The sequence below is a fragment of the Theropithecus gelada genome, chromosome 18 (assembly GCF_003255815.1).
Source record: "Theropithecus gelada isolate Dixy chromosome 18, Tgel_1.0, whole genome shotgun sequence".
Lineage (NCBI taxonomy): Eukaryota > Metazoa > Chordata > Mammalia > Primates > Cercopithecidae > Theropithecus > Theropithecus gelada.
In genome coordinates, this window is record NC_037686.1 from 37,556,045 (window position 1) to 37,581,626 (window position 25,582).

Genomic DNA, 25,582 nt, shown 5'->3' on the forward strand with positions numbered 1-25,582 from the left:
CCTTTATTTTCATCTTTCCATTTCTCTCCCATTCTTATTGCCCTTTCAACATAGTACTTGAAGCCTGTAGCTGGACTCCCAAATCTGTAAAGAGCTACCGGAGAGGGAATTCACTAAGGCACTCCTCCTGTCTGTACACCCAAGGGAGCAGGAAAGAAAGCAGGGCCATGGTGCAGGCACATCCTTGTTTCCAGATAGTGGAAACCAGTCTCGTAGAGACAGTCATGCACCCAGGACGCCGCTGCCAGACAAGGAAGTTAAGCTGTTTTCTCTGCCTGTGGAGAGTCTGATGAGCCTCTCTCCAGGAGCCAGGCGTGCCCAACCAGCACCAGTTCCCTGCACAGTGCCCCACCTCCTTCAAGCCTCGCATCTGGGAGCGGCCCATCTGCTCCAGCTGCTGGCCACCCTCATGTCATGCGGCCCATGTCTATCATCCCCACGCACACCAACCGGCACTGGAGGTGGTTAAGTGGTGGCCATGCAAGAACTTGGTCACCGCCCTCCAGCCGCACCGGCAGTTGTTGTGTTGTGTGCTCACTATGCACTGACTAAGCTGCAACCGCAGCAGACAGTTGTGTTGGATACTATGTCGGACGCTGTGCTAAGCACATCGTCAATGTCTTGGCCCTCAAAAGTTACCTGTTGTTTCCCATTTTGTTGATAAGAAAATTGAAACCTGAAGAGGATAATTAACTTATTGGCAGATAATAACTCCAAGTATGAGGATTCATATTCATACTAAGCAAAATACATGCTCTTAATGTATATGATACCCTGTTGTCTTCCAAAGGCCTAGAAATCTTGGGTTATAAATATACTTACCCCCTTGACTTCCTATTGCCCTTCTATGCACAGTCATACATCCAATAAAACATTTATTAGGCCCTTACTATGTATGAGGGTCTGTGCTAGGACTGAAACTGTAGAAGGGAACATCAGCATGATGCTCTCAAGGACGTGGAGAGGCAAAAATAAAGACTTTCAGTAAGTATAAAATGTAGTAAGTTATTTACTATGGTAGGTACTCAGTGAATATTTGTTGGATTCGATTGATTAAATTATTTTCATGAAACCTCCACAAATCATTCCCCTGAGAGCAGGCAGCCATTCAGCATCTCTCTGCATGACTGGTTGAGGCAGGATGAGGGGGTAGGGTGGGATGGGAGTAGGGAAGTCCCTTCTATTCCTGTTGCAACCACAAGCTGGCCTGAAAAACACAAATATTTTTTATTCCACACCTAGCAGAATTTGCCTCCTGTTATCTGTATCTACACATACAAACTAGTTCGAGAGGGTTCAGGGCAAGTTAAAGAAAGGCTCCGTGTGTGTTTGGGTGTTCGTGTGTGTGTGTGCAAAAAAAGCAACAGAGAAGGAGAGAGATCTTTGTTTAAGACTGTGTTTAAGATTATTTATAATAGCCAAAGCAACTGTTTAAAACAAACCTATCCTGCTGGAGGCTAAATAATACCATTTCTACTCAAACAGACTGTGAATGAATTGTGTCCCTCAGAATGGAAACCAGGAATAAAAATATCCTAATGATCTAGCAAGAAAGTTGAAATTTAAGGCTTATGTATATCTATGATAGGAAAATGGACAAGAATACTGGCTGTCTTCCTGTCATTTAAGAATTCCTGTCCATATAAGAATTCATCAAGGAGCTGTGGGGGACATAACACATAGTTCATTATTCCCCATATCAGGCATTAAGCACTTTCTGAACAATAACTCCTTTAATTTTCCCAGTGATCCTCTGTAACTCCAATGTTACCTAGGGCCTATAACCTGTCAAGAGTAAGAGAAGACAGTGGCAGCCCTGGTATTAAAACCCAGACAAGCTAGGCATGATAGCTTATGTCTGTAATCCCAGAACTTTGGGAGTTCCAAGAAGGGAGGATCACTTGAGACCAGGAGTTCGAGACCAGCCTAGGCAATATAGCCAGGTGCCATCTCTACAAAAATAAAAATTAAAAAATTAGCTGGGCATGGTGCACACCTAGCTACTTGGGAGGCTGAGGATGGAGGATTGCTTGAGCCCAGATGTTTGAGGTTGCAGTGAACTATGGAGGCACCACTATACTCCAGCCTGGGCAACAGAGCAAGACTCTATCTCTTAAAAAAAAAGGCCAGACAAATTTGCCTGGTTTGCTTGTCAGATTTCACCACGTTGTTAACTTAGATACTAACCTGGTTACTAAAGGATTAGCTAAGGGATTTGGCTCTCAGAAAAGTGTTCAGTAAAGAAACTCCTGATTCTCATGCTATGTATATATTCTGGAATTTTTTTGTTTTCTTTTTGAAAAACTGTCAATGAACAGCTATTTATTGCACATCTACAGTATGTTTGGCACCATGGTAGGTGTTGAGGATTCATGGATGAACACAACCAACCTGTTTCTTGCTCTTATGATGCTCCCAGTCTAGTGAGGAAGAAATGCCAATGAAATAATTACACATAATTAGCTAAATAATTATACACCGGTCTCTGCTCTGCTGCACTAAGGAAAAACATGAAAAGGAGTTTTGCCCACATTTGGTGGAGAGTTTGGAAGGGAATGGCACCATATCCACAGCAGCACAGTGTTGGGGGTAAGGGAGACACAGGAATCCCTGTTTGCGAGAACCCAACAGAGAAGAGACCACTCTAGGGAAAGACTGGACACCAGTTGGCCCTCTACACCTGGAGAGCCTTCCCTCAGGCTCTACCCTGCACAGATCAATCCTTGGAGACTTTATGCTTTGTTTCTCATAAGTAAGACCATTTCCTTGCAGGAGAGTAATTTAGCATTGGAAAGCTAGTTGCAGTGCCCTGTGACTGGTTTAACTCAATGTTTCCCTTTTGCATGAATTGCTCTGGCATTATTTAAGCCCAGTCATAATATTGTGGTTCACCGGAAGCTAAAAAGAGACCTGTGTAGGTTGATCAAATCATAAACTAATGAAAATGGATGGCTGACTCTTCCAAAGGAGTATGAATCGTTTTTCATGTTTGTTTTTTTTTTTATATTCTTCATGACATCTGGACTAAATCCAGCAGTGTTGCTCTGTGACTTTTGCCAACATATACAGAGAACCCCATGTGGCTGTCCTCTAACACTCCATTCACCACTACCCCCACCTCAGCCAGGTTTGTCAAAAGACACTTACTCCAAGACCATAGAGCTGAGAAGTTGGGTAGTCTGGGTTTCCTTTCGCTCCTCACCAGCAGAGCTGTTCCAATTTGTTGGAAATCAGAACATTTCTCTGGGTGCCAGACCACATGTCCTCTTTAGCAATTAGGTGGAAGGTGAACCCAGTAAGCCTAGTCAGTGGGAGGCAAACCTGCCAGAGGACATGGACTGAGTGCGTTCCTGACTTGGTAGATAGAATTCCAAGAAGGAGACATGCCTAACTGGAGTCCTGGCACTATCACTTACAAGGTACATGACATCTGGAAAGTTGACTTCTCTCAAAGCTTCCATTTTGTTATCTGTAATGAGGGGAGTAATGGAACTTACATTAAAAATAAAACACTTGGAGCAACCCAGAACACAGAGACACTGTGCAATAAAGGGAAATGGCTGTTGCTATTGTCACTTAAGTCATAGGTGAGAACCTACTAGGAATTGAGACACTTTGAGTCCTTAGGTATCAGGCCAGCATTGCTCTAGGACTCAAATGCTGGGAGAATAAAGAGACAATAAAGAGCGTCCTGCCTGAGGATCATCCAGGCTGCCTTGTTGGTGCTGCATTATGTTTTGATCTGACATTGACTGACTTCTCTATTTCTGGTCTCCTGTTTTTGCCCAGTCTCTGGGGCTGAACTGTGGATTCGAAACCATCGGATTGCTTCTGCCTGCTCCCAACTGTCCCTTCCCTTGGACAGCCATGCCCTCTCCTTTTCCACTTTGGCTGTCTTTGACTGCATTCTACTCATGCCAATGTTTCAGCCTCACTGGTCAGAAAAATAATGAGGTGCCTTTTTAAAATGTAGTTTTACATAATTTTTCAGCTTGGGAAATGCTAAAATGGCTCTTTCAAGCAGAGATGCCAAGGATAAGTCTACATGTGCCCTCTTGTGGAGGGGCATTATAGTCAAATGATTTGGAAATGGAATAAAATCCAAATGGGTTGCCATCTCTCTGCCCTCACACTCCCCTTTTCTCCACCCAGTCAAAACCCTGAAAGAAGAATGCCATAGCCATTACATAGGGCCACCATGGATCTTGGCTTCAGGAGAGAGGGTGGGAGAACCCTCCTAAGGATGGGACCACCAGTGCTTAGTGCTGGAAAGGCAGTAAGACAAGGAGGCCCAAGAGGAATCTGGTCTGTTTGGCTTCAGCGAGAGAGCCAAGTTCAACTTTTCTCTGTGTGTGTGTGTGCACACACATGCGTGCATGCACATACGTGTGTGTTTGTGAAGTCTACATGGATGGATACCAGAGGGCAAGGAGGTACTCTGGCCACAGAAACCAGGAATGAGGAAGCACTTTAGGTTTAAACTTGACTTTCCTTCCCACCCCTGATGAATTTATGAATTCACTCTCTCAGAAACAATATGAAAGCATGCACTGCATTTGGGGGCCTCCAGTGCATTTCCAGGGCTAAAGAAATGAGAAGATTGAAGAGGGAACCTTTATTTTCTAATGTCAGCCCTTGGCATTTGATTTGGGATTCTGTTAATTGCTGAACGAGAAGAAACATGAAAAAAGGAGAGAACAGACCCCAGAGTGCTATTAGTGATGGGAGTGTGACCCGGGAGACCTGGCTGCCCTATTCCAGGCTGAAAATGAAGATGTATCATATCTGGCTTGCCATGGAGGAAAAACTAGTCTTTCCTAGCCTTTACCAGCACAACTTCCCAGTACCTGAGAAGCAGCAGAGCATGCAGATCCATGTTTGAATACTGGCTTTGCTCCCTACATGCTATGTGGTCTTGGGCAGGTTATTTAAGTGGTCTGATCCTCAGTTTCCTTGTTGATAAAATGAGGATAATAGTACTCAAAGGCTTTGTAGTAGTATGCTAGCACTGCCATAACAAAGTGCCACAAACCAGGTGGCTTAAATAACAGAAATTTATTGTCTCACAGTTCTGATGTCCAGAAGTCAGAGATCAAGGTGTTGATAGAGTTCATTCCTTCTGAGACTGTGAGGAAGAATCTGTTCCATGCCTCTCCTCTTGCTTCTGGTGGTTTGCTGGCAATCTTTGACTTTCATTGGCATGTCAAGGCATCACTCAGATCTCTGCCTTCATCTTCACTCAGGATTCTCCCTTTGTGCATGTCTCTATGTCCAAATTTCCTCTTTTTATTAAGACACAGGATATGTTGAATTAGGGGCCCACCCTACTCCATTATAACCTTATCTTAACTCATTACATCTGCAATGAACTTATTTCCAAATAAGATTACACTCTAATATATTAGGGGTTAGGATTTCAACATATGAATTTTGGGAAGATACAATCAACTCATAAAAGGCTTGTTAGAAAAAGTAAAAAGCGAGATGTATATAAAGCTTAATTACAAATTAAGTGTTCCATAAAGGAAGCTACTATCACCATTGTTATTGTTTGCTAAGCTTTCATTTGCCAAAGATTTATCTTTAACTAAGTCAGGTGGCTAGAAAAAAATTCCCTTCCGTATATATCAACCATATTGTCTAGGTTACCCAGGATGTGTGTGTGCATAGGGATTGGCAGATGCTAGGTTGTTGGAGCTTTTAGACTGTGTCTACACAATGTCGATATGTGGGACAGCTGTGCACGTACATATGGTTCTATGTGCATGTTTTGAAAACTATTTGGGAAAGTTTCCTTGCTCCAAAGTCTAAACCCACTGAAATTTAACCATGAGACTTATCCCTGTTTCAAATTAACAGTTTCCCCGGTATATTAGTTGGCAACGTAAGTTCACTGTAGGGGAAGGGAAAGGTGAAGGTTTACTTTCTGAAGGTTCACTGAAAATCACTGACAAGAGGCAAATTAACAGAAGAGACATATAAATGTGTGTGGTTGTAGTTTTCCATGACATGGGAGCTTTCAGAATGAAGACCCAAAGATGCAGGGAAAACTGTCTATTTTTATGCTTAGGTTCACCAAAGTAAGGACAACTATGTAGAAATATGATTGGACAAAAAAAGCCATCATCTAATACTAAGGGACTGAGTGGGGATACCCAGTAAGGCCTGTCTGTCTAGATTCTTCTCGGCCTTTTTGAACGCACATTCTTTCCATGGATATGTGGCAGAACCATCTCTGGAATGGGGGTCTTATGACCTAGAGTCAAAGAAGATAGGTCAGATAATTTCTTGATGGCCATCTTGATTTACACAGAAGGGCAGTGGGAGTAGGGGGAAGAGTTGGAGTAATCTTTTTAGATTTTATGGCTGGATTGGGGGAAATGGAGTCCTAGTTTCGATGATCTGTAGGGCAGAGGGGTTCTAGTTTCTATGGCTAGCCTTGGGAAGAATGAGAGGTAGAGACAGGAGGGCAGAAGAAGGTCAGAGAAAGGCTTTTGCTTCTGAGGCTACTTCTGAGGCATTTGTTTTGGGGTATTTTTTTTGAGACCCTATATCAGTCACTCAGATCTGATTTTGAATAAGGGCATTCCCTCTCTTCGTTTGAAATAATGATAGGCAGGTGGGTGCAGAGGCGCTTTGAAAGGGAAGGAAAAAGAAGTCCTTCCAGAGTCGTCTTTTCCATAACCCAGGCCTTATGGAGAGAAAGCAGGTGCAATTAGCAACAAAATTCCTGGAAACACACCTGGAGAGTGGGTCCCTAGTACAAGTAAAGAGGACCAGGGAGAGGAAATGGAAGCAAGTAGAGTAACCATCACCAACTTCGCAAATTTGTTTCTATCATAAACAAAGAAAGTTTGGATCCTCTGTGGAACTGCCAGCAATATATCTGAAGGCAGGCTTTTGTGCGTGTACTGAAGAACCAACTGGAAGCCCTGTTCCAAGGTTTTCTGAGGTGCTAACAGCAATCCTAGAGACAAGACAAGTTGAGAGCTCTGGCTGTGGAGTCTGGAGGCTGAGGCTCTGCTCCTGCTTTGTGGCAATATCATAGGTTTTCTTATCTCTAAAGTGAATGGATGGACTACCTTCTCCCTGTGGACCCTGCCAGTTCTGACATACTTTGATATTCTGATCCTGGCTCAGACCCCACTCCAGCCCCAAAGTCAGTAAGAAAGAAATTCTGCTGGATTCTGTCATGAAGGATAATGCTATCCCCTGCATAGGTTTCTTCCTGGCTGGATCTGAAACAGGCTTTCAGAAGAGGGTGGGGGGGAAAGAAGAAAAGATTATCTGTCTGTATTTAAAAAGGAATGAGTTGCCATTGGATGGAAGCCTGAACTGGCCTTGTGCATGCCTGTCTTTGAAGTGTGGAAAGGCACTATCATGTGAGTGAATATGATGAATTAGGCTATTTGATTAAGCAGGATGAAACTGGTGAGCCAGCTTTCTCTATTTTATTTTGTCTAATGGCTGTAATCAGAAATCATGCCATCATCTCTTTAAAAGCGGGAGCCAGTGGCGAGCCACACAGGTTGTTGTGCATCGACAGCTCTTTTTAAAGCTACTTCTCTCCTGGAGCCCATGAGAGGTTGAGAAAATGGAGAGGTCTCTACCAACACCAAAGTCATTGGATCACTTTGTCAATTCAGTTAATAGCCCATTGGTTCAATTTCCTTTTGTAAATTTAGATTTGATAGCCAGTATCTAGTACAATGACCGGCACCAAGTAATGTGCTTCGAAAATATTTGTTAAATGAATTAATGAGTGAATGGAACTATGAGGGAATGCAAAATAAATGGAATATTGTAGGTAAGGGAGTAAATGTGCAGATGTTTAACCCTTTGTGGCAAATTGACATCTTTTTTGTTTTTGTTTTTGTTAAGATGGAGTCTTGCTCTGTCCCCCAGGCTGGAGTGCAGTGGCACAGCCTCGGCTCACTGCAACCTCTGCCTCCCAGGTTCAAGCAATTCTCTTGCCTCAGCCTCCCAAGTAGCTGTGACTACAGGCATGCACCACCATGCCCGGCTAATTTATATATTTTTAGTAGAGACGGGGTTTCACTGTGTTGGCCAGGCTTGTCTCAAACTCCTGACCTCATGATCTGCCTGCCTCAGCCTCCCAAAATGCTGGGATTACAGGTGTGAGCCACCGAGCCTGGCCTGACATCATTTCTGATAGGACATAAGAGACATTTGTGATGGAAGATCCAACTGTTCATTCTTTAGTGATAAAAACAAAGATGTCTACATTTGAATTTATGGTGGTCTTTCCTTCACTTGCTGTGTAAACTTGGGGAGATTGCCTAATCTCTCTGTGCTTCAGTTTTCTCATCTTTAAAACAAGAATAATAAGAATACCAACCTAGCTCATAGGAATGATTGAAAGATTGAATGAGTAATATGTACAAACATTAATTGAAGTTAGTGGCCCAACAAGCTACAGATAGGTTAGAGGAGAATAGAGTTGGCCCTATGTGGATATCACAGATGGAGTAGACAGTTGCCTTTATGGCATGATATCAAGAGGCAGATGAGGCCCTTCCCACCCAAATATTATCCCACTAACCTGTAGTGTACCTAAAATTCCTACTCTTAGAATTCTCTTTGAGCTAAAGAAAATGTCCAGAGAAGCCACATTAGTGACATGTGAAAAGGAACACTTTCAGGAAAGTGGTTCTTTTGGGAAATAACCACTGATTATTCTACCTTCAGAAGACAGAGCAGTAAGCAAAGACATTAAAGCCTTGGCTTTGGAGTCACTGGGTTCTAATTTAGGCTATATAATTTTCTCCAAAATCTTAGTGTTCTCCATTGTAAAGGGTTAATGATATTTACCTCTTGGTGTTACATGGGGATAATATGAGATAATGTAGGTGAAATCCCTGGCACACAGGGTTCATGCTCAGTTAAAGAGTGTGATTATTGTTAATATAATTGTTCTCTCATTGAAGATGTTCAGAAGAACATTGTTATGGATGGAATGTTTGTGTCCCCCTCATTCATATGTTGAAGCCCTAACTCCATATATGATGGGTTTTGGAGTCGGGGCTCTTGGGAGGTGATTAGGTTAAGATGTGGTCATTAGGGTGGAGCCCTGGTGGGATTAGTGTCCTTATAAGAAGAGAAAAAGACCAGAGCTCTCTCTTTCTGCCATGTAAGAACACAGTGAGAAAGTAGCTGTCTGCAAGCCAGGAAGAAAGCCCTCACCAAAGACCCAACCATGCTGACACCCTTGTCTTAGACCTCCAGCCACCAGAACTGTGAGAAAAACTGTCTTTTGTTTAAGTCATCCAATTGATAATATTTGTTATAACCACCCAAGCTGACTAATACAAACATGAAAAGTTCTCTATCAGTACTATTTGGAGTAGTATCAGCATTATTGAAACAGCTTCAGCTCCCAAAATGTCCGCTTTAAAGGACACAACTCACCTTCTTGCAGCCCTTTCCCCACCTCACACAAGTCTGTGTAGTATTGACTGGCCCACACTGTCGGTGACTACTGGAATGAACAGGGGATTAGGGAAGGCCACTGGAAAGAAATAGTACCGACATGGGGCTCAGCAAGATGAGTAGGACAGGACAGGAAATGGGAAGAGAGTTCATTCCCGCTTCCTTGTGACTGTCAGCATTTTCATGAGCCCTCAGCTTCCTATCTCCTTCCCTCTCCCCCTCCCCACCCTGCTTCTCATCCCCACCCTGCTTCTCATCCCCACCCTGCTTCTCATCCCCACCTCCACTTTGTCCTAAAAGAAGCAGAGGAAGAGAAATTCATTCTCCTCTGGAAACCTGTTTTTGATTCATTAATTTGCTCTCAGCACTTTGTAGTTTGGGATACTGGGAGGCTGCTTCGTGTGCTTGTTCTTTGGCCATAGCTCCTGGTCGGGTGGCAATGGTGGGTGGAAGTAGTCAGTCACCTCCCCTGGGAGTTTCCCAGGCTCAAGGAGGGAGTATCAAGCTAGAAAATGCAAGGGCACATGAATTCTAGCCTTTTGCTGGTTTTAGAAATCATCTTTCTCTTTTGATGAGAACCTTATCTGGCTTCTTTACCCCAAGATAGCATTAAGGACACCAGCGTGTGTGGAGACAGTGGCCTTAGGATAACCAGGAATTCCACTTTAACTTCTCCAAAGTGAAGATGGGAAGCCAGAGAGGAGAGGAGAAACAGACACATGCAAAACAATTCAGTGCAGTACCGTGATGTTTGGGTTGCTGCAGAGAAAGGGGTTAAATGGATATTTTCTTCTCATATCTTACTGAGATCATTTTATGACTCCAATCTCAAGGGAAATGAGCAGTTTGCACATTTACTGTTTCCTATCAGTCGACCATCTGTAGGCACCACCTTTCACAAAGAGCTTATACATTAACTGGTCACTTTATCATTGTAATATATTTGAAAAATCAAAAACCAGCTGCTATAAAGCTATAAACTGAAGATTTTATTACATATTGTTTATCATTGCTTTAGTATTTGGAGATTCATAATGCATGGACTTTGAGATCTGTCTGTATTGCCAAGGAGGCCAAAGTTTATTTCCCTAATAATATGCAAATGGAGCCTTTATACCAGATAATGAATAATCACTAGATTAAAGGCTGAATTTTCTTTTAGTGGTACTGGCAGTGCAGCCTTTTGCATGCAGTTAATAATTAATTTAAAGAATTACCACTTCAGTGAGCCCTGCTTACATTATTTATTAAGTGTAATTAAAGTATTTATTAGTCAAGTAATAAATGAGGGACAACCCCCAGCATCTTAACAGTGTTGTAAAATAATCACAGACTATGTTTATCTGCAAAGCAAGACTGAGTATGGCTCGAGTGTGTTAATAGATTATCCATGATCATTGCTGTGTTATCAGCATACCTCAGCAATGAGTGTATGACTGGCACACCCACCTGCTTCCATTCTAGGCGAAAAGGGTACCTTGGCTTTTTCTTTTTGTTGATTTGTATTTGTTGATTTAGAAGCAAAATAAAGGGGATTTCTTGGTTCAAGCTTACACCCCTTCCCAAAATCTACCATGTTGCTTTCAGCTCAAACAGCTAATCCAACATTGTGACCTTAGAATTTCTGAAAGGCTGCTGAAAGCACTATCTAGAATTAAGATGCCTATATAATTCATTTCTCAAACCATGACAGTTTGTACGATGAAAGAAGGTTTATTAATAACACGTAAACTGGGAGAGCTCCAGGTAAACCAGAAAATAGCATGGACTTTTCCCAGAAGTTAGCATGGCCTTTATCTAGATGGGTTGTTTTCAGTAATGAAAACATATGAAATGATTTGACAAAGAAATGGCATGAGAATCAGCTTCTACTGACTGCCACTCCAAATGTAGAATTCTAGATAAAACCTAGAGCTCTGCCTTCCCTCAATTGCAAGTCCTGTTGTGCTGCACAGACTCTTCCCCAAAAAACCTGTCTTGGTCCCTCCGTCCAGAAGTGACAGCTCGTCCCTCTAACTCCCACCTCATTGCTTCCTCCTCTCTGGGTGCATATCTCACCGGCTTGCAGCATCTTCAGTCATGTATTTTTTTTTTTAACTCCACTCCACGAAGAGGCTGAAAATTCTTTGACGAAAGAGACAGACTATATTTGCAGATTTTTAGATCTTCAAACATTTTTACTCTGGTGTCTCGCTAAAGTAGGTACCCAGTAAATATTTACTAAATAGATTTATAGTTGGAAAGCACGATCACTTTCATTTCTGATAAGAAGAGAGGGTAAAATTTCAGTCCAGGATCACTGACCGGAATCTGTAACAGAGCAGATGGGCCTGTGGAGTGGACATAAGCAGAGGAAGGTGCAGCCAGCAGGTGGCCATCCCAAAGGCCATTCAGGTCAGCTGTGAGAATCACTCAAGAGTGGGATTTAACTGGCAAATCAATGAGGAAAGCCTCAAAGTCCACTCCAGGCAGGGCAGTGCTTCATCTGCCCTGCAGTATATTGCCTGAGCATCTTTTTTCTTTGAGTCCTTTGTCTGGACAGTTCTCCATCCTGTGCTCTTTAGGCAAACAAGGATAAAGACTATCCAAGAGCATACAGATTGAGACTTTCCTAAGGTTAGTGGAGTGTGAGGGGCATCTCTGCAAATCCTAATTCTTCATTTATAAGAATCTCACCTATCCCACATTCTACCTCCTCTCTGAAGCCTTCTCCTGACCGCCTCTCTGATCATTTCCAAAACACATTGTTCATACCTCTCATTTGCATCCTTGGCATCCTTGGATTGCTCTGCCTCATACACGTAAACTTCCTGCTTCTGGGGAAAGATCATGAAGTCACCTTTTCCTACATCTTCCCCCAGTGCTGGGCACACAGGACTCAGCAAGTGCAGAAAGGGAAAATCGGACCTCACCCAGTTTTCCCTGACCCCTTCTTTCTCCTGACTGCCTGCTTGCTTCACTCACTTCCCAGAATCCCACCTGAAGGGTGTTGTCACTTACCAAATAATACCATCATATGAAGAAGGGAAGGAGTTGACGGGGTGTAAAAGTTAAAGGGGCTGAGTGGCATTCGGGAAAACAAACCCCAAGAATCAAACTTAGTTTTAATAGCAGCCAGCACTACTTGGCCCAAAACTTGTGGGCTTATAAATTGACTTGTCTTTGGGCCTTTTTAGAGAGTTGTTTCTAGGCGACCGACGGATTGGTCATAGATCATGTGTGCTCCAGCCTCGTGCTGCAGCAGCCTCCTTCTGACCTCTTAATCAAGCCGAGAGCTGGGGCACAGAGAGGAGAGATACACGATCACTTACAGAAACACCCAGCTGGCATCGGTCCCACGAACCATCTGCCTGTCTCACTATGGTCAGACTGTCTGCTAATGCCCGCTTCTTCTATGAACCGTTTATATATTTCCCCAGTCTTTTTTAAAAAGTGGAAAACAAATAGCATTATTGGACGTGCTCTCCCTGTCTGCAGCTGTGAATCACAAAGCTGGAAATCAGTCCAAGACAGAGTCAGACAGCACATTCTCTGCTTGGTTGGGGAGAGGTCCAAACTGCTGATCTAGCCTCATTTGATCTTTGATATTTTATTTATCTATAAATTTGACATGGCCCTGTTAGGAAACATCTTGCTGGTGTTCGTTTTCCCATCCCTTTGGACTTCCAAAGGGAAGGGGCCTTTGGTTTAGTCTTAACCCAGGGTCAACATTTCTTCTTGGCCTTGTCAGGAGGTAATCACTCTGAAGACAATACAACGTGAGAATTATATACAGCTGGTAGCAGCAGGGATGGGAGAGGGGTTATAGGGGTTTGACATAATTCCCCTTGGCTCTCCACTGCTTACCAGAGCCAGTAATAGATCACAAATACAGATTAGTGAACAGAACCAGATGAACTTAGGGTGGGACCCTTGCCCATCATTTTTGTTCCATTCAACTAGAATTAAATGAGTACCACTGTAGGGGATAGCATCATGCCCTCTGAATAGAGAATGCACAGTCCCCGTATCTGCAAGGTTACACTCTGACAGTCTATGAATTATCTGATCACCAAGTCAATATTAACTATAGCCTCTGTGCTTGTCTTAGTTTGAGTTCCCCCAGAAGCCAACCCTGCAGATAAAGGATTTGAGTGCAAACCACTTAGTCAAGAATTGAAGGTGACACCAGGAGACAAATGGGAAAAGTAGTATGAGGAGAAAAGGCAGAGAATAAAGGGTGTATCATTTAACCAGCTGCTACTGTGGGCCGTTGGAGCCTTAACTCTTGGGGAAGCTCTGGGAAATGGAGAAAAACACATGGCTCAACCACTTCAAGGGGCGAGGGAGCCAGGGTGTTTATACACCAACTCCCGAGAGCCATTGGTTTGAGGACTGCTCCTGAGGGGTAATAATTCCTTGAAGTTCTGGCCTGCCATATATAAACACAGCAAGCTTTCCACAATTAAGGCTGAAGAAAAAGAGCCTTCAAGCACAGAGAGGTCAACATGGCAGCTGTAAGTTAGTTGAATGGTCCAGTCAACTAACCCTGACCCCTTTGGGGATTTTCAACTGAATGCCCAGCTGAAAATAGGCAGGGCCCTAAAAGAACCTGCTGAAAGCCTGTCCCTAAGAGAGGGGGTTCTGGGGGAGCAAGAAGTTGAAGATATACTTCCTCTGTTCTTAATGCATTCAATTTGGAAGAATAAAAGTATCAGAAAGCAATTCAATAATTAAATACTAAGTGCCATAGTGAAGACTAAGAAAAATACAGATTCAAAGGAAGGAAAAATAACTGTCTGATCACTGGGACAGTTCCATGAAAAAGCTTAGAATTAAATTAGAATTTGAAGAATGGGTATGATTTGGATTATTTAAAAGGGGAAGAAATTTCATCATATGAAATTTACTTATTCCCAAAATTGAATATAAAAGCCCAACTTAAAATAAATAAAAAAATAATAAATTGAGGCTAATAAGCTCTCTTTTCTCCTATTCATGTTCACATTACATCTTAGAGACAGTTTATCTATGCCTGCAATTGCACTCCAATAAACCATTTTTCTTTAAATGTCTTGGCATCTCAACTCAATAGTCAAAGATATTTACACCAGATGACTCCTAAATTCCTTTCCTATCTGAGAATATTAAGAACTATGGGTCAGCAACAAACTATTCAAAAGACCGAGTACTTTCTATTTTGAAAGATCATATTACAGGTTCGGTGAATGATTGCTTCCCAATTTATCTGTTTGCTCATTCTGCAAGTCAAACCTCAGTTAACCAGAACATAGTTAATCAGAACCTCAGTAAACCACAAAATTGACAGAGATGATAAAAAGCTCAGTAATCCAGAAAAATCATCTTGCAATACAATAGTTTTCAAATCAAAAATATGGGGGGTACTCATATAAAGAGTGGGGACAGCTGGGGGTATATCTGGTCACATGTCCCTTTGACGGAGGACTCGATGTGTGTTTAAGAGACACTCTCAAGTTCCAATTTGATCCTGGATGAGAGGCACGACAGTGTAGAAGTTTAGCCAAAAGCTTGGACTCAGAAATGCCTGTGTTTGAATCCCAGGTCTGCCATTTACCAGACAGGACAATGCCTGTAAAATATGAAACCCAGTGCTTGGGATACTAACAACCCAAAATACAAGGAAACACAAGTGCATTTTTTTTAAAGTGCATTATTGCCAGTCATCCAAGGGTGCACATCCCTTTGGTTTCAGTACTTATTACCATTTGATTTTATATACTATATCCTTCATCCATTGTTTGTGTGTGAGTGAGATGGAATTTAGTATTTCTTACTGGGTATGTGACATTTTAACCAATATCTACATTTTAGGTTCTAACATTAGGAATCTAACATTAGGTGAATGCCATAGAAATTAGGCCTTTAAAAAGTCTGACATTAATTTTACGTGTTTATTATTTTTCTTGTAATTTACATTTTTCCCTCCAACACCATGGACTAGAAAAACACCATGCACTCACAAAAGTGCTTCTTTGTGAGTGTTACTCCTGGGACAGCCACTCTGTGGAGCTGGCAGTAGGTCACAAGTCAAAGCCATGAGGGGCTAAGACTCTAGTAAGACAAGAGCAAGGTCAAACACATAAAAAATAGCTACAGGGCAAAGGGTAAGAGCTATGAAGCTTAGCTAAGGTCAAAAATGGTGTTTGAAGAATTCTTCAGCAGCACCAGAGATCCACAGAGATTAGAACTCAAGTGAAGGGCAGTATCTTTCTCCTTTGTAGTGCTCAGGAGTGGCCCACTGCAACAATTGCTCAGACAACAGCCTGACCCAGGGTGACCATATACTGAGCGTTCAACCCTGGACATCTTAGAGAGCAAGAGGAGGCACTGTTAATAACTGCCTTGAGACAACTGGTGCAACCAGGAATGTCCCAGCCAAACCAGGACCTAGACCCCTCTAGCCTTGAGGATGTCTTCTTCTTTTTCACTTGGAATTCAGACCCACCTACTCAGCTTCATTCTGCCTGGGAAGCCCAGCCCTCAAATTCCAAGGTCCCACTGGCTGTCCCCAAAGCTCTCTCTCACCGTTTTTCTTCTCTAGGGATGAATGGCAGGAGGCTCCCCTCTGCCTTTAGCTGTGCCCATTGCTCTCCGGCATCCCCTGGCTGAGAGCAGGAACTAGGGAAAAGCAAGTGAGGCACTCACTCGGGGCACAAAATTGACAGATGTGACAAAAATCTCAGTAATCAGGACAAATCAGCTTTTAGTGCATTTTTTCAATCAAAATTAATGTCAAAAATTTATGAGAAGCAAAATATCAAAATGTTTAAATAAAGACAAGATCAGTAGCAGTGCTGTGTTGAACCAGATTGGAGCCCATAGCAAAAGGAAAAACCAGTAATACCAATCCTGTCTTTAACATCTTTAACATCTTGGTGTTTCATTTATTATAGATTTTTGCATTAATTTTCATTTTTAAATATTGCATTAAAATACTATTTGTAATTCTTGAGTATTTTTGTGACCCTGTAAACTTTGTGCCTAAGGCTAGTGTCATTCTGCATAGATAACAATAGCTGCCACTCACTGTATCCACTTAAGGTAGGGACTCAAACATGCACATCTTGCATTCACAGTACCTCCCTTACTGAAACCTGCCCTCTCCCTCAACCAAAATTCCCATAGCAAGTTCCGCTTTCTTTTTTTTTTTTTTTTGAGACGGAGTCTCACTCTGTTGCCCAGGCTGCAGTGCAGTGGCGTGATCTCGGCTCACTGCAACCTCTGCCTCCCGGGTTCAAGTGATTCTTCTGCCTCAGCCTCCCGAGTAGCTGTGATTACAGGTGTGTGCCACCATGCCCAGCTAATTTTTGTATTTTTAGTAGAGATGCGGTTTCACCAGGTTGGCTAGGCTGGTCTTGAACTCCAGACCTCATAATCCGCCCACCTTGGCCTCCCAAAGTGCTGGGATTACAGGCGTGAGCCACTGCACCCAGCCCAAGTTCTGCTTTCTTATACAATCAAAGAAGCTTAGAGCTGGGGACGGGTGGGGAACCCACAATGAAACATTCTAATCCTCAACTTCTTTTTCTTTACATGAGGATCTGAATGCATGTTAGACTAGTTAAGTGACCGATCCAGGTTCACAAAGTTATCTGGGGCTAGCATCCATTCATTGACTAACTTAAGAAATGTCTTTTTCTTATAAATTTGTTTAAGTTCTTTGTAGATTCTGGATATTAGCCCTTTGTCAGATGGATAGATTGCAAAAATTTTCTCCTATTCTGTAGGTTGCCTGTTCACTCTGCTGATAGTTTCTTTTGCTGTGCAGAAGCTCTTTAGTTTAATTAGATTCCATTTGTCAGTTTTGGCTTTTGTTCTCATTGCTTTTGGTATTTTAGACATGAAGTCTTTTCCCATGCCTATGTCCTGAATGGTATTGCCTAGGTTTTCTTCCAGGATTTTTGTGGGTTTAGGTCTTACGTTTAAGTCTTTAATCCACCTTGAGTTAATTTTTGTATAAGGTGTAAGGAAGGGGTCCAGTTTCAGTTTTCCGCATAAGGCTAGCCAGTTTTCCCAATGCCATTTATTAAATAGGGAATCCTTTCCCCATTGCTTGTTTTTGTCAGGTTTGTCAAAGATCAGATGATTATAGATGTGTGGTGTTATTTCTGAGGCCTCTGTTCTGTTCCCTTGGTCTATATATCTGTTTTGGTACCAGTACCATGCTGTTTTGGTTACTGTAACCTTGTAGTATAGTTTGAAGTCAGGTAGCATGATGCCTCCAGCTTTTATCTTTTTGCTTAGGATTGTCTTGGCAACGTGGGCTCCTTTTTGGTTCCATATGAAGTTTAAAGTAGTTTTTTCCAAGTCTGTGAAAAAAAGTCAGTCGTAGCTTGAGGGGGATAGAATTGAATCTATAAATTACTATGGGTAGTATGGCCATTTTCACAGTATTCATTTGACCCAGCAATCACATTACTGGGTATATACCCAAAGGATTATAAATCATTCTACTATAAAGACACATGCACACACGTTTATTGCGGCACTATTCACAATAGCAAAGACTTGGAACCAGCCCAAATGTCCATCCACGACAGACTAGATAAAGAAAATGTGGCACATATACACCATGGAATACTATGCAGCCATAAAGTAGGATGAGTTCATGTCCTTCACAGGGACATGGATGAAGCTGGAAACCATCGTTCTCAGCAAACAACACAGGAACAGAAAACCAAACACCGCATGTTCTCACTCATAAGTGGGAGTTGAACAATGAGAACACATGAACACAGGGAAGGGAACATCACACACCAGGACCTGTCAGGGAATGTGAGGCTAGGGGAAGGATAGCATTAGGAGAAATACCTAATATAGGTGACTGGTTGATGGGTGCAGCAAACCACCATGGTACGTGTATACCTATGTAACAAAACCGCACATTCTGCCCATGTACCCCAGAACTTAAAGCATAATAATAAAGTATTTTAAAAAATCTATTGAGCATTTGCTGCATCTTCTGTTTTAGACATTGGGACTAGAGTAATGAACAAAAGTGACAATGTCCCTAGTCTCATGGAACTTACATTCTAGTGTGAGAAGGCAGTTAATAAACAGTTGAACACAGATACATTTATGTATATTAGACAAAGAAAAGCTATGAAAAACTTGAAGCAAGATATGGGGGAAAGAGTGATGGAGTGAGAAGTGGGTATTTTCTTAGGGATTTCTGGTAAGGGGGCTTTGAGCACACACCTAAAGGAAAGGAAAGAGGAAGCCATGTGAATGAGGGTGCTAGGAGTTAATAGTGCCCACTTCGGCACTATTAACATTTTGGGTTGGGTAACTTTTTACTGTTGGGGGGCTGACCTGTGCATTGTAGAATGTTTAGCAGCTCCCTGGCCTCTACCTATGGGCACTGGTAGTACCTCCCTCCCAGCTGTGACAATCAAAAGTGTCCCCAAACATAGCCAAATGCCCCCGGGGACTAAAATCATCCCCTGTTCAGAACCACAGGGCTAGGTAAAGGAAGAGGAAGTGCAAAGTCTCCAAATAAGTCTGGCTTCTCACAGCTCAGTGCGGCACCATCTGCAACCCTTCATCCCAGCTCATTCTAAGCACCTAGAGCTCTGCAGAGTTAGTGCCCCCAGGGGATGCTATTTGTCCTCTGATCCATTTTATGCTAGCTATTGGTCTCCTTCCATCTACAACAGCAAAAGCTCCCTGAAGGCAGGAGCCCAGCCTTACACCTCTGTTCCTGTAGAGGCCTGGGCTCCTCAGTAAGGTGGCTGCATGTCTGCACCTCCCATCTGCTCCTCCATGGTGAAGACACTCTCTCCAAGTGCTCAGGGACTGGGGCCAGCTCTGAGAGAGCAATATGTTCTCACACCGCAGCCCAGCCCAAGTCTCCAGTGAATTACCCTCTCCATGTACTGGAGGATGTGTAGCTTTCTCAAAGGGATGGCTTGTGATGAAAGTTCACCTTCCACTCAATTAACCTTGAGAGAGTGGTGTTTTTTTTCTTTTCTTCCCCAAGAGACTTTTTTTTTTTTTTTTTTTTATATGACCTTTTTGAAGCATCTTATTTTCTGGGCAAAAAGCCAAATGATATACTCTCTTCCCAGCTGCAGGGCTGTTGCAGATTTTCAAAGCTGAGGTAAAGGCAGCCTTTGGAATAAATGCAAGATGGGCAGTGGAGTTGGGAAATGTGAGGAAATGCTTTATTATTCCACCCAAGATGTGCCAGGAGGGACAGCATCTGTAGAGGACATCCCTGCAGGACCCCCAAGATACAGGGACCTGGAGACTTCAGGACTGCCAGGATCTCCCCCCAATTAGGGAACACACAGCAATATAAATTTTAAAAACATCAATTCCACTTTGGGTGAAAGTTGAATATTAATAAATTATAACAAAGCACATCTTGCCTAGTACTTTGCAGTATACAAAGGTTGTTTAAATATTTAATCTCATTGAGTCTCAGATTCAGCTACCAAATAAGACTAAATCTTATTTAAGACTGGATCAATAGAGCACGGTAAACAACCATAGCCCTTTTTCAGCCAGTTTGTTGGACAGTGGTTCCTGAAAGCCCCCCTACCATCCCAGATGTGGAGCATCCCTGGTTTGAGGCATGTCCCTGGTGATGGATTTAGAGAGAAGCAACATGCAGAGGGTCTCCAAAGTCAACTGCATATATGTGCAGAGGGGAACAAATATAAGAACCCAAACCAGCTCCATTTCCCCATGGAGCCTCAGTGTTGGTAGCTCAGGTAGCAAAGGAAGTTTCATGGAAGTGGCCAGGCTTGCTTTGAATTGCATTTGGGCCACATTTCTCAAGCACAAAGGCATTTGAGAGTTCTCAAATCCCAGGAGCAGTGTTTGAAAGCAACAGGTTAGAGAGGGTCACTGGTGGTGACCTGTTTGGGGATGAGGATATTGTGACTGGCAGTCAGAAAGGTTATGGAGGTAAAAAAAAAAAAAAAAAAAAAAAAGGGAAATCTGCATGGCCAAGAGCACAGGTTCAGGAGCTGGACTGCCCGGCTTTCCTATTCTGACTTTACCACTTACTACCTGTGTGTCCTTGGGCAGGTCACTACCTCATTGTGCCTCTGTCTAACCATCTGTAAAATGGAGATCATGAGAGCAGCTACCCCTGGGGCTGGGGTGGTGGGTGGAGAAGAAGCATCCTGGAGTCAGATGCTGTCTTATGGGGAGACGAGTATCAAGAATCAGGGAGGAAAGTTTCTGGGAGAGGTGGCAGGGAAGCTGCAAACACATAGTGTGAGCCTTCATTGAAGAATGGTGTCAGGAAAAAACAACAAAACAAAACAAAAAACGCTGATGTGACATTGGGATTTTGTTCTGAATGTGTGGTAATAGCAAAGAGCCTGGGCTGGGGATTTCAGGCCTCATCCCTGAAGGGAGATAGACAGAGAAAAAATGCTTGCCCAAGGGAAGCACTGCTGCCTAGCACCTGCCATCTGCAGCCCCTAGAGTGGAGCCAACAAAAGCTGGGCAGCACAAAGGAGTTTCTGGAAAGAGTTTGCAGCAAAGGGCATTAATATAAAAGCATCTCATAAGTCCTGGCTCCTCTCATTAGTCTCCATTTGCTGTCACAGGGGTCAAAGACCAGTGATTTGTCTTCCATGAAAATGTTCTTCTTGGAACATTAGGAAAGGGAAATTGGCATCATAGGAAAACCCAGAGTGGCCTACAGCTTTTGGCAAGGTACCCCACACTCGGGGTAACACTCAGGAAAAGAAGCCCTTTCCTTCTGGCTGTGTGGGTTCCACACTTCCAAATCTCTCCACTCCCACACTTAAAAGTCTCCTTTTTCTCTCCCTGACATCATGCTTGAAACGATTAGCTACTGATGCATTTGATTTTATAAGTGCCTCTCCTGGTCGATCAGCCATTTCTACTTCAGTGGATTAAGTTATAACTGGAAGAAAGCTTTGAAACATCTAGTCCAGCCTCCTCTTTTTGCAGAAGGGGAAACTAAGACACAGAGAGAATTTTAAAATTGCCCAAGGACACATTTACTAGCCACATGACAGCCTCCGAGTCCCTGTGTCCTCATACATTTGTGGATCTGTGACAGAGAGAGTGAGGGTAGTCACATGTCAACAGACGTCCAGGTGAAACTTCCTTAAGACTTTTCAAATTCCACTAAAGTTGGAGAATTTACAAGTGGTTTGGTGCAATGAATATACTGATGTACAGAAAGCTATACTTTGGGGGTACAAATGACAGCAAAATAGGACAATGATACTAAGGTGCTCTCTAGAAACCCGGGGGAGGTCCTGAGATGGAGGCGCAATGTGTAGCAGTCCATTCCGGATAAAGGCTGATTTTCGGAGATCCCTGAGTTTGTCAGTGCAGCACATCTGCTGAGTGGTTCCATAAGAGTAATATTAGAATCCAAACTCTCCCCAGCAATGGAAAGGACACCAGCCGAGCTTGGAGACACCATTTGCCCTTCACTGCTCCCTTCCAGGGATCCCCTTTCCAAGCGCTAAGCAAATGGGAGTTTTTGGGTGGAGACAGAGACGGCCTTCTTGTCAGTCCCAAAGCAAGAGTTCCCTGGCAACTGGGGCATTTGCCGAGCTCATCTCTACAGACTTTGCTTATTCAACCTTGTTTCCAGGTGCTCTAGAGGAGGATAAAAGTCTGTGCTCATGGTGCCCTCGCCTCCCTATTTCAAAGAGACTTTACCCTTCAGAGAGCTTCCCCCTTGGCCACACTGGAGGAGGTTGTTGTGATGCCACACAAATGTCCAGTGTGTCTTCTCTGCCTCAAAGAAACTGTGTGACCTTCAACACATCACCTCCTTGACTGGGCCTTAGGTCTCTTAACCAAGAAGAAAGGAAGGTGAGCAGCTGGACTGAAAGCATGTGCCACCTGCAGCCTGCCATTCCCGGGGCCTCGCCCAGTGCCTGGTACACCAGGCTGCTCAGAAAGCACACACAGAATCAGGGCATCTCCAGCCCCATCCTGGCCTGACATTCAGAGACTAGGTTTGGAAACTAAAAGCTCTCATGCTATGGCCTTTCTCATTTAAGTTTGTGGCTTCGATCATGCCTTTGAGGGTAGCCTCCCCATTTATAAGAACCTATAAACATGTTGAAAGCTTGGCTTGACTGTGCTGTAAGAAAAACAAATTTGAAAAAACAGCAGAGACCTGGAGATGGCTGCATTCAGCCCAGTCTTCTTCAACCTTCCCTTTGCCACATCTTCTTCCTCAAAACCTTAGCCCATTTCCCACCAGGTACCTGGGACTCTCATGTTGCCCCATTCAGGTCCACTCTTTTTGGTCATCACCCAATATCATGGACTCTTCTAGCTTCCTTTAATACTTAAACTGTTCTCTAAGACAGAGCCATTGGGTTCTGAGAGACTGAGTTACCACTGGCATGGAGATGTGAGTGATCTAGTCCATTCTCAAGCATATTCCCACCCGAAAGGAAATAATGCTGCCTTCACCCAGTGATGGCTCTACCATGGCACCATTTCAGGCAGCCACCAAAGCCAGGTAAAGGAGAGGAGGTAAAAGATGAGACTCCTTACCGATGGTCCTCCATGAATCACAGACTGACTCTTCACCCAATCCACCCACCACCACCTCCAGGCTGCACCCTCCCAGTGAAGTCTTCCTATTCGGGTGCTGTCCCCACATGTACACATTAGGGCTGCCCAGTCCACCTTGCAGAAGGATTAGCCCATAATTTGAGATTCAAGGGACCTTCCTGACTGTTCCTGAAAGCCCTTCATGATAGGAGAATTTTCCTTTGTGAAACTCCCCAACTTATGGGAAAATAGGGTTGGCAGGTCTGAACTGTAAGAGAAGCTAAGAAAGCCCTAATAAAGTTCACTCTACCCAACAACAAAGGCTATGCACTAAATAAAGAAAATACCACTAACATTTCATGTATCTTAAATTCATAATATTAGGCACTAATGAGTTCTGTACTGTTAATTCCATTTACAGTCCCTCTGTCCATGGCAACTTTTCATGTTCTTTCTCCCCTGCAGTTTTAATGAGATACATATAAATCCATTTTGCTTTGTTGCAGAAAATATTCACCCTAAGAAGCACTCAAATGAGTGGGCCTTGGCCTTGGGTGTCTTCAAGATTTTATTGGCTTCTGTTTCCTGGGTCTCACTGTGTGACTTAGAAGCAGGAAAGAAAAAAGGCTTTGACTCGCCTTTATTTGACTTGTTTGGTGAAGCCGAGTAGGTGTTTCATGAACCCCTTCTCAATACCTGGTGTCCTAAATCCAGACACCTGACCCAACCTTTCCTACGAGACCTCAGCTACCACTCCCTCACAAAGGCCATCTGAAGCCAAGATTATTTTCCACAATTCCTCTTCATTGCTCCCCCAAAATGCACTCCTCCCTTCCACCCAATTTGCCTCTATTTTCTATTTTCTACTCCACCTTTCCCATGTCCTTCAGTTTCTTATTACTCCCAATACTGAAAATTGCAGGTCACAGTGGCTCGAACAGAGGTAAACCTAAGCCTACTAGAAGCTTGTATTGCATTGGGGAAACTTGCATTGGGGAAAGCATCATTGTGGTTACTTTTCAGAGATGCTCCTTTGCATTGGGGAACATGGGACCATGTGAGGATGAACCTAGGTGGATAGGAGCTGCTTACGTTGAGTGTAATTGAGCAATTAATTAATGAGAATTGCATTTCTCTTTCTTCTTCCCCTGCAAAGGATAGCATCCTGACCATCTTTTGGAAGCTCTAGACTACAATCCATTCCTTAGGACCTCATCTATTTTACGGAACAAAGCTCTGGGACCTGTCCCTCCAGTCTGCTAGAAAGGCTCCCACAGATATTTGAGATCAAAGTGCCTAGAATAGTTTCAGCTCTGTAAAGAGATCATTCGGAAGCAAAATCCATGTGCACAGTCAGAATCAGCCTCATATTTAGACAGAGCCCATCATTGCCTGTGTGATACGACATGAAGGGCAACCAAAAGACCTTGAAATTCTGCCCAAACTTACTTCTTTCACAAGTGCCTAAAATTACATCATTTGAGTGTAATCATATATTTGGGTTAAGGAGAATTACTCATCTTCAGCGTTTTCTAAAAAGACAACAATTTATAAAAGATTGCAACTCATCAATTCTTCATAATTGCTGTGAATTATTGCTAGATTGTTTTCCTCCCTGGGAGAGTCTGAGGTGATGTGGGGCCTGGGATTATTGCAGGTGGGAATTGAAAAGGGAAGACATGGTAAGAGGGATGCAGAGGGTGGAGTAGAAAGTGTAAGAAACAAACTACACAGTTTTCCTACTTGCCGGTGCTACTTGGAAGAAACCTGGCCCTCTCCAAGCACCAGAAAACATCAAGTTATCATTAAAAGAGTGAAAAACCCCATACAAAACCAATCAATGTTTCTGTTTTCATAAATCCATAGAAAACAAAGTTTCTTTTTCCGTCTTCAGCAGTTTCAAACACAGGGCAAATATTTTCATACCACTCCATAAATCTAGATTCTGTTGAACTGTAGGGAATTTCTTCTTCAACTGTCCCCCATAACAGCATCAAAAAGGAAAATAAAACCTCAGTACAAAAGGCATAGACTTTTAGAGCCAGCCAACTTGCTGGAACCAAGCCTTGGTTTCCATGGAGAGTCCACGGGCCAGAGACTTGCATTCCGAGCAGGCAAGGGACTTGTATACTGTCTAGCAGGGCCCATAAATTCCCCAACTTTAGGGTCCCCTCGTGATGCTGCCAGGCAGGAGGTATATATTGTCCACTAGAGTCTGAGGGTTCTGAGATAATATGATTTGAAACAGAGCCGAGAAAGAGTGTAGTCAGGGAGGCTGTTCTGCCTCAGTGACTGTTCCAGGTAATTGAAACGTATCCCTTTAAGTACTGGGATAATTCTGAAGTTTTAATTATTTAGTAGGAAAGCTTTCTAATCAGCAGTGTATACTTCCTTGAGAGCCACGTGGTAGTTGGAGAAGCTTTAGAAACAGGCAGCTTGACACTTGAATCCCAGTTCTACAGTTACAATCTGAATCAATCTGGTTTTGCTGTTTTATTTGTTGTTTGTTTTGTTTTAACATCTTTGAATTTTAATTTCCTCACCTGCAAAATGGGAGAATGCCTACTTAGCAGATTTTTGTAAAATAGAAGTGAGGCAC